The sequence below is a fragment of the Nicotiana tomentosiformis genome, chromosome 3, assembly GCF_000390325.3.
Source record: "Nicotiana tomentosiformis chromosome 3, ASM39032v3, whole genome shotgun sequence".
Classification (NCBI taxonomy): Eukaryota; Viridiplantae; Streptophyta; class Magnoliopsida; order Solanales; family Solanaceae; genus Nicotiana; species Nicotiana tomentosiformis.
The window spans coordinates 65,666,971-65,681,113 of NC_090814.1; the positions used below are offsets into that span (position 1 = coordinate 65,666,971).

A 14,143-nucleotide genomic window follows, 5' to 3' on the forward strand; every position below is an offset into this window, starting at 1 on the left:
GCCGCAGATGCGGCTCATGTTGCGCAGAAGCGAGAGGAAGGGCGCAGGTGCGGGCAGGCCCGCAGGTGCGATGGAATTTTCCGCACCTACGAAGGCGCAGATGCGGTCCAAAGCTCGCAGAAGCGAAGGCAGCTGGGCTGCGGTATTTCACCACAGATGCGGGACCGTAGGTGCAAGAATTTTATCCGCAGGTGCGAAAGCACTGGGCAATGTACAAAACAGAAGGGTCCGAGAAAATTTGTCATTTTTGACATTTCCAAAAGCGGGTGAGGCGATTTTTGAGCGAGAAATCACGAAAAATCTTGAGGTAAGTCATATGTAATCATTGTTAGTCAATTATATTGGATTATTATTGAATATTTCGAATAGATTACATGATTTTGAGGTGAAATTAGAGGATTTGGGCCTAGGGATTTCAAAATGAGAATTTGAGATTTGGAGGTCAAGTTGATGTCGGATTTTAGTAAAAATGGTATGGTTGGACTCGTGGTTGAATGGCGTTCGTATTTCATAACTTCCGTAGGATTTCGAGACGTGGGCCCCACGGGCCATTTTTGAGTTAATTTCGAATTTTATTGAAAAATATAGTATTTTCTTATGGAATTGATTCTATAATTTTTGTTGACTGTATCGAATTAATTATGACTAGATACGAGTAGATCGGAGTCGGAAAATAAAGGAAAAGGCATACTACGTGATTAAATTGGAGCAAGTCGAGGTAAGTGGCTTTGTCTAACCTTGTGTGGGAGAAATTTCCCCTAGGATTGGTATTAATTGTAATGTGATGAAAGTCGTGTACACGAGGTGACGAGCGTGTGCACGGGCTAAATGTAAAGGATTATGTTTTAAATTGTGTAGATCATTGTTGTATATTAATTAAATTATTAAATCTTGTTATATTCTACATCATTGATTTGTTTTATATACTTTAAATTTGCTTGACCTTTTTCCTGCTAATTATTTTACTTGTTTAGTTGGAACTTGGTTTTTTTTATTCTGTGCATTATTTGCAAGTTGGTTTTTTTTAAATTAAATATTATTAATACGAAGTATTTGACATTTTTAAAAATTAGTATTGAAGTAACGTACTAAAGATTTTGAAATATTATTTTGCTGAATTATTTATTCCTGAATATTATTAATGATTTATTTTGGCATGAGTCGTGAACTCTTTATTGTGAAAAAATATTATTGATGATTTATTTTGGCATGAGCCGTAAGCTCTTTATTGTGAAAAAATATTGTTGTTGAATTATTTTGGCAAGTTAAATTATTTGAGCACTTGAGGTACAAATTATGATATATTGTGATATTGATACGCATGCGGTGGTATAAGGTCTGGGTATTGAAACGCATGCGGTGAGATAAGGGTGGCTTGATATGCGTGGCTAGTAGGGGGAACTACTAGAAGTCATGCGGTGTGATAAGGATGGCTAAAACGCGGGATGCTATTTCGGAAAAAAATATTTTCTTTAAAATAAATTGTGAAGGCTCCCCCGGTTAGATAAGGAAATGAGATATTGTGAATTTATTTATAATTTGGGACTACGATGCGGTACCTCGTGAGTGCCCTTGTTGATATTGATTTATGGCCATAGTTGCCTTTGATTATTTGTTGTAATTTTCATAAAGTTGAAAAGAAATTCTGTTTTGATTCCACGAGATATTATTTTTCATTATTTTGTGTAATTAAATGGTGACATGCCACTTGATTCATTTCCATTGTCATTTTATTTTATTATATTGTTAAATATTTTACCATAAAATTATTATTTTTCAGTAGGGCCTTACCTGACCTCGTCACTAATCTACCGAGGTTAGGCTTGACACTTACTAGGTAGCGCCGTGGTGTACTCATACTACGCTTCTGCACTTCCTTTTGTGCAGATCCAGGTACTCTTTACCAGCCCCATCTTCAGTGAGTTACCTGTGCACGGAGATTTTGAGGTATATTTGCCAGCGTCCGCAGACTCCGGAGTCCCCTTCTATCATTATTATGTTGCTTCCCTTTTTTTCTTTAGACCTTGATATATAGAGACGTTGAGGATACAATTCTTAGAAACTTGTGACTTATTTCTACCGGGTTTTGGAAGTTGAAATTGTTTGAATTGTAGTTTATTTATTTCAGATTTAAATTTTTATTCTGCATTGATAGGCTTACCTAGTTTTAGAGACTAGGTGCCATCTGTATACGGTCGAAATAAATTTCAGCCTTGGCATGTCCAGTACGGTTCGAAGGGCGGTGTATCGAAGTAAGATCTCGAAGTAAGATCCCGAAGGGGGCACGAACTAACCTAGAACCCGGGGAGGCCGGTCCGTGATGAGATCGATATCATAATCAAACTCGAACAAGAATCGAACTACGATACGGGTAGATCTATCATGCTGATAATCCAAAAACCAACCTACATCGACCTGGAATCAATTCAAGGGCTCGAACCAGGGTCGGGCTCGAACTAAGATCATAAATTCGAGCCGAAACCAAGCTCAAACCAAAATCGAGGGTTCTAAGCAAGATCGAGCTCGCAGACAAAAGCTGTTGTAATCCCACTAGAGGGAATCTTGGCAGAAATTATGAAAAAGCTAATTTAGCATGAGTTTCTCACTGAATGTTTATTTTATTATACTTGGAGCCAAATCTCTCCACTATAAAGAGGCTAGGTTATTATTTCTGCAAGGACATTTTTTTTCTGAGATTTATATTATAGAAGAAGTATTATTTCCTCTACAAGAAAGAGTGATCATTACAGTTTCTTACACTGATTTTATTTTTGTTAAATCCTAAAGTTCACTGTTCATGATTGCCTTGTCCAGATTAATTGTTTCTCCAATCTATATTCACATTTTTATTTTTATTTATATTTTGTGTTAAGTTGTACCACATATCTTCGGAACTGCGTATAAATTCAACTCTATACATTTTTCGAGTAAACACCATCACGACATCCTACGGAGGGAATTCGGGGTCGTGACATATTCTTAAGCCATTCTATAAACACAATCATACATGGGTAACTAACTAACAAAAATCTTTTTTAACGCCCGAGGAAAAAATATTAATTCTTCTATTTCTTTAATTGATTGAAATACTATAAGAATTGTAAAATAACTCAAAAATATAAATAACTCAAACGACTTCATTAAGGTGCAGACATATTTTAGATTCGTATCAATTATTACTGAATTTAAGTTCCACGATTGTAAAGATTTTGTGGCATTCATATTCCTAGCATTCTAGTAATAAGGCTAATTATATCTCTTTCGTATTCTTCAGCCATATGCACACTATCAGATGTACTAAATTTAGTATATCTTTCTCTAAGAAGTTTATTTTTTCTATTTTTAAATATTTAAGGCTCATTGGTTCTATTTCATGTAATTGCTTTCTATTTTTCATAAAATAACAAATTACATGTCCACCGAAAACAAACATGCTAATTTGTTATATCTTTCTGTATGAAGTGTGATTGCTCTATGCTTAAATATTTAAGGCTCACTGGTTTCTAATTTTATGTAGTTACTTTTTTTATATAATTTTCTCATAAAATAGCAAATTATTTGTTCACGAAAAATAAACATTTTAACTTTTAAATTACATACTTGAATTGATAGCTATGAATAAAATTACAAGAACTTTTGTTACTACAAAACTGAAGAATGTCTATTATTAAACTTCAAGAATAATCTAAAAGTCAGAAAGTTAAACACAAAATAAAAATAAATTTACCTTCGCATACGTCGACGCTATCAAGAATTTTTGAAAAGGAATATGAAATATTGGCTTCTTTTATAGAAGTGTCCAACTCCTCCTTTTTCTAAATGACTTTGGTTTCAAAATTCTAAACAACATAGGTTGATGAAAGCAACCCAATAAAAATTGGGTATTAATCGACTTCTTTTTACACACTTTGAAAGGAATATTAAAGAATGTGTTTCCTACTTACTATCTTTTTTTATCCATTTTAACCTATGAAAATTTACCTCTTTAATATGTATATTAAATAATGAGTTTCTACTTAATGTCTAATTCTTTTTTTCTTTATAACATACGAAAATTTTGACTTTATTAGTAGGAATATTAAATAATGAGTTTCTTCTTATTGTCTTATTCTTTTTAACTTTTTACCTTGATAAGTTTTACTTTTCCCGCAAGCTATGGGATGGAAGGACCGTTTTTTACGTTATTAATTAAGAAAGAGTTTCTTTTTTATTTTACTGGCAACCCTTTTTTCAAAAAAATAAATACTTTATTTGTATTTATAATTTTATCCAATATAGAATACATTTATAGAGGATAAAAAAAGCGAACAATATTTCACTAAGGAGATTCGTACTCTTAATATAGTATAAATAGATAGATAGATATATAATGTAAGTCAAAATTAGCTCAAAGAATTATCAAAAATAAATCTTAAATGTTTCAACGTGAGCTCGTCAATCATCAGCCACAAACTCAATCCTATCTTTACTTTTGAAGTATATTACAACAAAATAAAATTGAATCATCAACAATCACATGCAAAAAAAAAAAAAAAGGTGACGAGGAAAGAGTAAAAGAAAACGTGTGTCCTTAGGTTTTACTTCTATTCAACGAACCAATTTTCTAAACAGCCCGTGAGGTGCACTAATCTACGGAACTTAAACTTTGGTGATCTCTACACGAACGGGAACGAGGAATTGTCAACCAAAAAATTGCTCTCCCAACCGAACGTGAAAGTAGTTCTCCATTAGATTGTTTTTTTTTGTAACTCTACTCTTTACTTGAATTATATATACAAAAAGGCGCACTCGGCCATTTCAATAATCTGCCTAGCAAAGATGTGGTTATCTAAAGTGAATTCTCTCTTTTGTAATAGAGTGAGAAGGCAAAAAAGGTCGAGGTTGGCATTCCGAAATCAAGTGGGCTTTTCTCACACCGCATGGGGTGGCAACCTAGTATTCTTATTATTGATAGCAGAGGAAAGAGAACTCTGTCTTCTCCTTCTGTGACTTAGATTAATTAGAGGACTTCCGAACTTGTTGTGTCCCATCGATTAAGAAGGGGACGGACCCAACAATTACATGGACCTCTTCCTTTATGTTATTTCCAGCACTTTCGGGGTCGAGCCGAAATTCTTATCATAAAAGGCAGGCAGAGCCCGAAGGCAACTGTCACAATAGGAAGGGCGGAACAAGGAGAGGGGCCGATAATCATACTGTGGAGGTCAAAATAGCATGTTTCCCTCAGATAAGATACATAGTAGGCCATTCTCGGCCTTCTTCGTTTTTGATGAAAAATAAATCTCAATCTCTGAAAGCGTTTTCCGTCCCCCGCCGCACCTCCCTCCCTTTGTCGACCCTTTCCTTTAATGGTTGGGGAAAGCGTTCCCTTATATGAACTTGGCAGGCATTCTTTCTAGCCTTAGTAAAATAGGGGGTGAGTTTGGCCTGAACATAGGCTCAAATAGAATTTGAAGGGCAGTCCTAGATACGTTATGCGTTCAATACAAAATCAGAAAAGTTAGAGGGATGAAAAAAAGAGGGCGCTTTCCTGTGTTGCACTAAAACAATAAGAGGCGAGCGTCTTCTCTTAGGTTTCTTCCTACCGCGCATATCGTCGCTCGGCCCACGTTAGACGGGAAGATTGGCAAAGCGAGAAAAGAAAGAGGGAAAGGGAGCAACATCTTATTCTCTTCGCAAGAACTTCCGGATCATAGAAGCATTCAGAACTGGCTCTGCATTCATTTCGTTGGCAGAAACGATCCATTCCGTTTGGGGCTTCGGTGAATCCAAAAACAAAGTCTTTTGACTTGAAAAAAAAAAATAAAAAAAAAAAAAATATATATATATATATCCTTAAACTTGTCTAATTATTTTATTTGAACTAAGTATTGTGCTTATTGAGCACGTGAAGTGTGTAGAAAATGTGTCTATTGAACACATATTTGCAGTAAGCCAAACACTCTAGACAAGTTTCACACTCAAAATCAACCAATCAGCTTTTGACAGCTCATCTAACACCCCACGCACCTAAGAACGACCTACCCCACACCCATAAAAAAGATTCAACAGATTTTTCAAGATTTGCTTATTTAGAAAATATTTTTTGTCCAAAATTACTCTTTGAAAAATATTTTTGAAGAGTAGCAGTTTGTATTTTGTTAATTAATTTGAAATTTTTTTTTGCCAATATAGAAGAACCAATTTATACTTGGCCAAAGTTCAAAAATTGCTTCTAAGGAAAAGTTACTCTTTTCATCTTTTGAAAAGTAATTTTTGCTTCTACGGAAAAACACTTAATTTTTTCTTAAAAATTTAGCCAAACAAGTTGACCCTTTAAAAAAAATATTTTTTTTTTGAAAAATAAACACTTTTAACTTCCCAGTAGATCTTCTATAGTCCTACTCATGTAATTAACAGCTTGTTTGGATGGTTGTTACCCATCGTTTTATAATGTATTGTATTGTGTTGTATTGTATTGTATCGTATCGTTTTATAAATACAATGTTTGGATAGATTGTATTGTTTATTGTTGTTAAATAACATTTTGCTTTTTTGTTTGACTGTATCGTACTGTACTGTAACTGATAAGTTTAGAAAAATACCCTCAAGTGTTTATATTAAATTTATCAAGAATTACGCTTAAAAATAATTTAAGAAAACCCCTTTCTACTAATTTATCACCAAATATATCTAATAAATACATTAAGCAATTATATTCATGCAAATTCTAACAAAATTAGCAATTTTACGTGGAAGAAGTTTTGAAAAAAGGGACGAAGACAAAGTAGGTTATAGGTGAGAGATTATGAGTTAAAATAAAGAAAAGGTAAAGGGTAAAATAGAATTATGGAGTAATACGTTAGGGCATAATTGGAAAGAAAAATAGGAAATAATGCCACCACACTAAATCGGTTGTTTTAAAAAATGAGACTTTTTATTATTCCGGAACAATGAATTTAACAATACAATACAATCAATTTTAGTGAAACAATCAAAACAAACATTGTTTTGAGATAACAATACAATACGATACAATGAGTAACAACCATCCAAACAAGCTGTAAGTTTACGATCATTCTCTCTTTGTTTCGTATTCACATGTACTGCTTAAGCAATCGTGAAAAATTAACTTATCAGCTCCATGATCATCATTTTCAGTAGAATTCCCCCAAGATCCCAGTGGGAAGGGGTCGGAAAGTTTGATAAACACGTAATATAACATCCTTCATTTTGTTGAAATATTTAGACCTAACTTACAAATTGCAGTTTATTTTATTATCTATTTTATATTTAAGTTTATCATTAGAATTGTTTGCTAATGAAATGATTTTTCACAAAAAATGCTATCAGGGATGAAGTTCCCTGTTGCTGCTTTTAGAAATGGGGTTGTAAACTGCAACTGTTGCTGCACTTTGCTTTTCAGCTAAAAGTTTTCCTTGTTTTGGTGTGGGCGATATGTTCGTCTTTATTATAAAAAAGAAAAAAGAATTCACATATATCCAAGTCACTAAAATAACCACGGTTAAAAATGGAAATAAAAACTTTGTTCAAGTTTATTTATAGCCTATTTGATCAAGTTTCTTTTTGGCGAAAAGTGTGTTTTTGGATCAAAAGTATTTTTTTTCCTCAAAATTATGGTGTTTGATCAAGCTTTTAGAAAGAAAATTGTGTTTTAAGTAGAAGCAGAATAATTTTTATGAAACAGACAAAATTAACTTCTCTCCAAAATCATTTTTTTTGAAAAGTACTCTTTCCAGAAAAATATACTTAAAAACACTTTTTAAAAGTTTGGTCAAACACTAACTATTTAAAAGTACTTTTCAAATTAATTAGTCAAACACAAATTATTTCTTACAAAAAAATACTTGTTTTGAAAGGTATTTTTGAGAAAAATAATTTTCAAATTAAGCTAATTTTAGAAGCTTTAAAATATACAAAATGTATGCAACTGAATAAATATTATAAGGAAGTTTAGTGAAACTTATTACCCAAGAAAGAAAAGGAAAAAAGAAAAAAAAACCCAAATTCTACACTGAACGGGAATCGGTAACAATGCAAAACCCAATTCTACACGAAATCGGTGTGTGAACATTTTGCCCTCTATAAAACCCACAGGCAGTTCAGTGTTATTTCAATCTTCGACACCATTGTAAGCAGTTCAGTGCTGTTTCAATTTCAGTGTTCGTTGAGCTTCGACAGCCATTGTAATTTCTCCAATGGAGTCGAAATCAGAACCGACTCGAGTGAAGCTCCCAAGACCTGTAAGGGTGAATGTGAAAACTCCGGCACCAGTTCAAATCACCGTTGAGCAAATCCTCCGGGAGGCAAAGGAATGTCAGGAAGCAGAAATCCGAGCACCGCCTAAGCAAAAAATCACCGACGAAACTGAACTGGCCGACTACCGCAATCACAAGCGGAAGGAGTTCGAAGGTCAAAGGAACAAGAGCTCATTGGTGAAATATGCAAAATGGGAAGAGAACCAAAAGGATTTCAAACGTGCCCGTTCAATTTGGGAACGTGTGCTTAAAGTGGAATACCGTGACCACTCCATGTGGTTGAAGTATGCTGAAATGGAGATGAAGAACGAGTTCATAAACCATGCCCGCAATGTGTGGGATCGTGCCGTAACCCTTTTACCTAGGGTTGATCAATTGTGGTACAAGTACATCCACATGGAAGAGATGCTTGGGAATGTTGCCACCGTAAGGAAGATTTTTGAAAAGTGGATGGCATGGAAGCCTGATGAACAAGGTTGGTTGTCGTACATTAAATTTGAATTAAGGTATAATGAGGTAGAAAGAGCACGTGCTATTTTCGAGAGATTCGTGGATTGTCATCCTAGGGTTAGTCCATGGATTTCGTATGCTAACTTTGAGATCAAGAATGGGGAGGTAGTTAAGGCTAGGAACTGTTATGAGAGGGCTGTGGATAAGTTGGTGGATGATGACGAGGCTGAGAAACTGTTTGTGGCATTTGCAGAGTTTGAGGACAAGTGTAAGGAGATAGAGAGGGCAAGGTGTATATACCAGTTTGCACTTGATCATATACCCAAAGGGAGAGCTGAGGATTTGTACAACAAGTTTGTTGTTTTCGAGAAGCAGTATGGTGATAGTGAAGGCATTGAAGATGCTATAGTTGGAAAAAGGAGGTTTCAGTATGAAGATGAGGTGAGGAAGAACCCGATGAACTATGACGCTTGGTTTGATTATATTCGGTTGGAAGAAAGTGTAGGGAATAAAGAGAGGATTAGAGAGGTTTACGAGAGAGCCATTGCTAATGTTCCTCCTTCTGAAGTGAAACATTATTGGCAGCGATACATTTACTTATGGATTTATTATGCATTATACGAAGAGATTGACACACAGGACATGGAAAGGACCAGAGAAATCTACAGGGAGTGTCTCAAGTTGATTCCTCATCAGAAATTTTCATTCGCGAAGATCTGGTGTTGGCTGCCCAGTTTGAAATCCGGCAGTTAAGACTCAGGGAGGCACGGTTATTACTTGGAGAAGCAATTGGAAGGGCTCCTAAGGACAAGATATTTAAGAAGTATATTGAAATGGAACTCCAACTCGGTAACATAGACCGTTGTCGGAAGCTTTACGAGAAGTACTTAGAGTGGTCACCAGAAAATTGCAATGCTTGGAGCAAATTCATTGAGCTAGAGAGCTCTTTGCATGAGACTGATCGAGCCAGGGCTATCATTGAGCTTGCAGTTAACTGAGCTGCATCACTGGATTATGCTGCCTGAGCTATTAGGCTAGGTATTTGCATTATTCTGCTTGCTTGATATGTAATTGACTTCAACCCATGTTCTTACTTGGTCCTTGCTGGTGGGACTTTTCACGCAGTCATATTCTAACATTTTGCCTTGCAGCACACTATTTTCCAAAGATGTATTGCGTTTAGCATAGCAAACGAAACCTTTAAATTTTGCATGTCCTGTTTCAAGTAAATTGAAAATGGTCCTTTGAGTCAAAATTTGTTTTACAAAAATTAATAAGATAAGTAGTTTTATCAATGAAAATAGGTGAAGTTGACGGTTAGAAGACGGGGATAGTGATGAGAATGTTGGGTCAGCCTATAGCACCAAGGCTGGATATTTTGAACAAGCCTATCCTGGGTAAGTTAGTGGACCTGACTGCTTGGTCAGATCTTATAAATTTCTTTATCGTAATGTCGGATTGATCATGCATATACAGTATTTCCTCTGGTCATTTATTGTTTTTCATATGGGTTTCGATGTGAATTTCTTTAAACTGGCACTGTGGCTGTTGTAATGAGATTTTGCATGTTTTTTCGTTCAGATTAACTGCTTTTTGTGAGTATCTGATCGATGGTGATCTAGAACACAAGCTCATGAAATCCGTGTGAGAAACATGCCCAAAAGATCAAGAAAAATGTAAAAGATTAGCTATTAAATACTGTCAACCAGCTATCTCATGTCTACTATAGCATGGAGCACCGTTTATTTTGTATGTCTAAGTTCTAGCTTACGACATCTTGCTTGATGTTCTTGCTTATACATAATGTACTTCCATCTTCTGAATCACTCAGTCCTTATTCCCAGTTACTCTGTTGCACAATATGGAGGTTTTATGTTCTTCATTTGGTGGGAATACCTAGCAGGTATGAATGAACTTGCTCTTCTGATTCATTTTTCTGTGGATTTCTAGCGTGGAATAACCGATTGATGTTCTTTGCCCAATCACCATTTACCGTCCAATTCCTTCCTCCATATTCCTTTATCATTCTCCCCAGGTTCCTTCAACAAAAATATAAGATCCTAAAGCTACTTACATAATTAGTTGATCTGAGAGCTGATATATGTGAGTTACATATCGTCAGTTTTTCTGAGCGTCAATGTAATGTGAATTGACTATTAGTTGCATTGCGCTTAAGTTTGCGAGTTTTATATATTTTTCATTTAGTGGGAATACCTAGCAGGTAGGAATAAACAGGCCCTTCCGATTCCATTTTGTGGACTTTTTGTGTTGATACCTGATTTACTACAAATATTGAATGTAGAGTTAAGCAGTTGATGTTATCCTGCCTCCCAACCAGGGGTAGTTTGTTATTCGTCTTCCTAGTGTGCTGTGTTTGGGTTGTTTGGTGTGCTTATATGGTTGTGCCCTTTGGAGAAAATGAGTGAAATCTTTTCGACTATTCCCTGGAGTTTCCTCCAGTTCCTTGAACAACTATAAAGACCCCAAAACTACTTACATAATTAGTTGATTGGAGTGAATTCTTATCTTCCAAAAAAGAAGGTTGATCTGAGCACTTATTTAATGTGTATAACATATTGTCAGCTGTTTTCAGTACCGATATGATGTGTTTTGACTATTCGTTGCATTCTGCTAAGTCCCCGGTTTAAACCATGATTTTTATTTGATATAATTCGGCATGTGGAGTCATTCTGTGCTAGTTAGCATACCACTCCACTTTCTCTGGATGTTTGAGAAGTGCGTTCATTTTTCCCAAGAAAAAGTCAGATTGGTAAATAGTGAAGAGTTTGTTGAGTATCTTTTGATAAGGAAGAGTTTGTTCGCGTATTAATTTGTGAATTCAGATTAACTGGAGCATCCTCTATATGCTACCTCTGGCATTATTTTGTTAATCTCAATCCATTGTCTATAATCTGCCTCAATTATACTTGCGGTTCCTCAATTAAAATTAATTGTATGCAAAAAGTATTAGTTTTTTGGTGTAAACGACGTTTAGTTGAGAGTGCGGATCAGTATTTAGAGTTTTTGGATTCGTTAGGAAACTTGTAACTGAAGTTCTGCTGTTGTAGGTGTTTGGCTGCTCTTGTGTTTGGCTGCTCTTGATGTAACCTTTTATATCGTCTTGGTACCTTTATTAATAAAATGTTTACCTTATCACCAAAAAAAAAAAAATTAATCGAAATGAGTGCCGTATTGCTTGTCTGCATGAAGTGAGAATGGTCACGTTCTTGCAGATTGTCGCATTCTTCTATGTTTCCTTCCTAGGTTGCTGCCGCCTACCTGTGAGTGAACGAGTCTGTTTTAACATGGGTTTTTTTATGTCAGTCTCTATATTTGCAAAGATTTAGGTCTGTGCATTTCTGAGGTGAGAGGCAATCCAGTTTATCCAGCCCTTATTCATGGCTTTGGACAAACTGGGAGACTATCAGTCCTCATTGCATGCTCTTTTATATTCTACCCAGTTTAAACATGGTAACTAGGTTGACAAAGAGGTTAGATGCTACTCTACTTCTTCTGAAGCATAGAGTGGAATGTTGGTTACATTAATATATGAATCTGGTTCAGCAAGAGTGAAAAGCTTGTTTGGTTTTTGTTAATGACTTGAGGCAAGTTTTGAACTGTGGTTCACATAGTTCGGATATCCGTTTATCAGAAGTGTTTTATTGATGTGACTGTGCTGTTCGTTTTAGGATTTCTTTTAGTGTTACCAATCTGGTGAGTGCATTCAGAATCTGCCTGAAACCTTGGTCCTTGTTTTGAATAGAGTTTCTGGTTAATTGCTAGGTATCAGTTCAACTAAAGGTTGGTGAAATAGTGCTAAGTCCTAAATCTTTTTGATAATTCACATGCAAAGTTGCAATACATGACCTGATAAATTTTTTTGCAATAATTGAGATGCTTAGAGACTAAAAAGAAAAGAGAGAGAGAGAGAGACGCTCACTGTATCTACTTCAGGTGTTGGTATTACTCTGTGTCTTCCAGTATGTGGACTGAGTTTATATCTTAAAGATGTCTATCAGAAGGCATCAAAGGAGGATCTCGGCTATACTGATGTTTCATCCAAAGTGACCTCAATGATTTGGAAAATTGGAATAGGGTCGATTAGGAGTCTTGGAGGGGTGGGGGGGTTATTATGAAGCTAGAGAATGTTGTGAGCATTTAGCGTTCTATGTTCTGTTCGTGCCAAAAGAGGGACGTATGTTCAACTGCTTGGGAAACTCTAATCACAAAGTCGCCTAGAGTATTTATAGTTTAGTTGCTGCCTCATGAACTTCACTTTTTCTGGATGCCTTTGTTATTTTGGTTCGTTGGTTTCATGTATCTTATCACGTTGCTATATCAGGTCTTTTTGGCTCTTCTTTCTTTTTTTCTTCTTCTTCTTCTTGTAATACTTAGCTGTTAGGGTTCTTTATATATATACCGTACTGTTGTGTGCTTTATGGCGGATATCATCTCATCAGTATGTAATGATAAATCATAAAGTGGAATATAATAGTTCTCTCAAATTTGGTACTAGCTTGTTCGCATTCTGAATCTCCCTATTAAGGTGTTCAACATGACCATTAGCCAACTAATATCATTAATCTCATACATCATCCCAGAATAGGAAAATTTGGAGTCGGCACCATTGAACTTCCGCCTGTTTATGGAGGCTCCTTCTCTTTTGGATATAATGTTCTTTAGGCTTATTTTGAGAATCGGATTCTGACCTCGATATCAAAAAGTCAACTCCCCGGTCAAACTTCCCAAAAATTCAATTTTCGGCAATTCACGCCAAATTCCACTACGGACCTCCAGATAATTTTTCGGACACGTTCCTAAGTCCAAAATCACCATACGGAGCTATTGGAATCATCAGAATTAAATTCCGAGGTTGTTTACACATAAGTCGACATCCGATTACTATTTTAACTTAAGCTTTAAACCTTGGAACTAAGTGTTCCAATTCATTCCAAAACCTCACCGGACCCGAACCAATTACCCAGACAATTCACACAACAGCTGTAAAGTACAATTTGAGCAGTAAAGGAGGAAGCAAGGTTGTAATACTCAAAATGACCGGTCGGATCGTTACAATAAGATATTTCGGAGACTTTTTAATACAACTTTCTGAATCATCTTTTTCTCCTTCTATGATGGGTTTCTTTCTTGAATTTTCTGCTAGTTTTGTTCCCATTATAATAAATGGAAGAGCTTGTTGAATTTTAAGGGATATGCCTAATTATATTCTTTATTGTGTAGGCGAAATATTTTTAAAGATAGTATCCTTAACATGCGTCAAGCTTTGATAAATCCTATTCTCCATAATAAAATATTTTTCCAACAAAACTGAGGTTGAAAGAGAGTTGGTAGTATAAAAGAATAGAAGAACAAAATAAAAGAAAAAATAAAATAAAAACAAAAGCATCACCGGAGAAAACCAAAAGAATAGAAAA

The 14,143-nt window shown here is 35.4% G+C and overlaps 1 pseudogene; it reads left to right on the forward strand.

Moving 5' to 3' along the window:
* Positions 1 to 7,982: 7,982 nt before the first annotated feature.
* Positions 7,983 to 11,975, forward strand: LOC104091556 (uncharacterized; annotated as a pseudogene).
* The last annotated feature ends 2,168 nt before the right edge of the window (positions 11,976 to 14,143 follow it).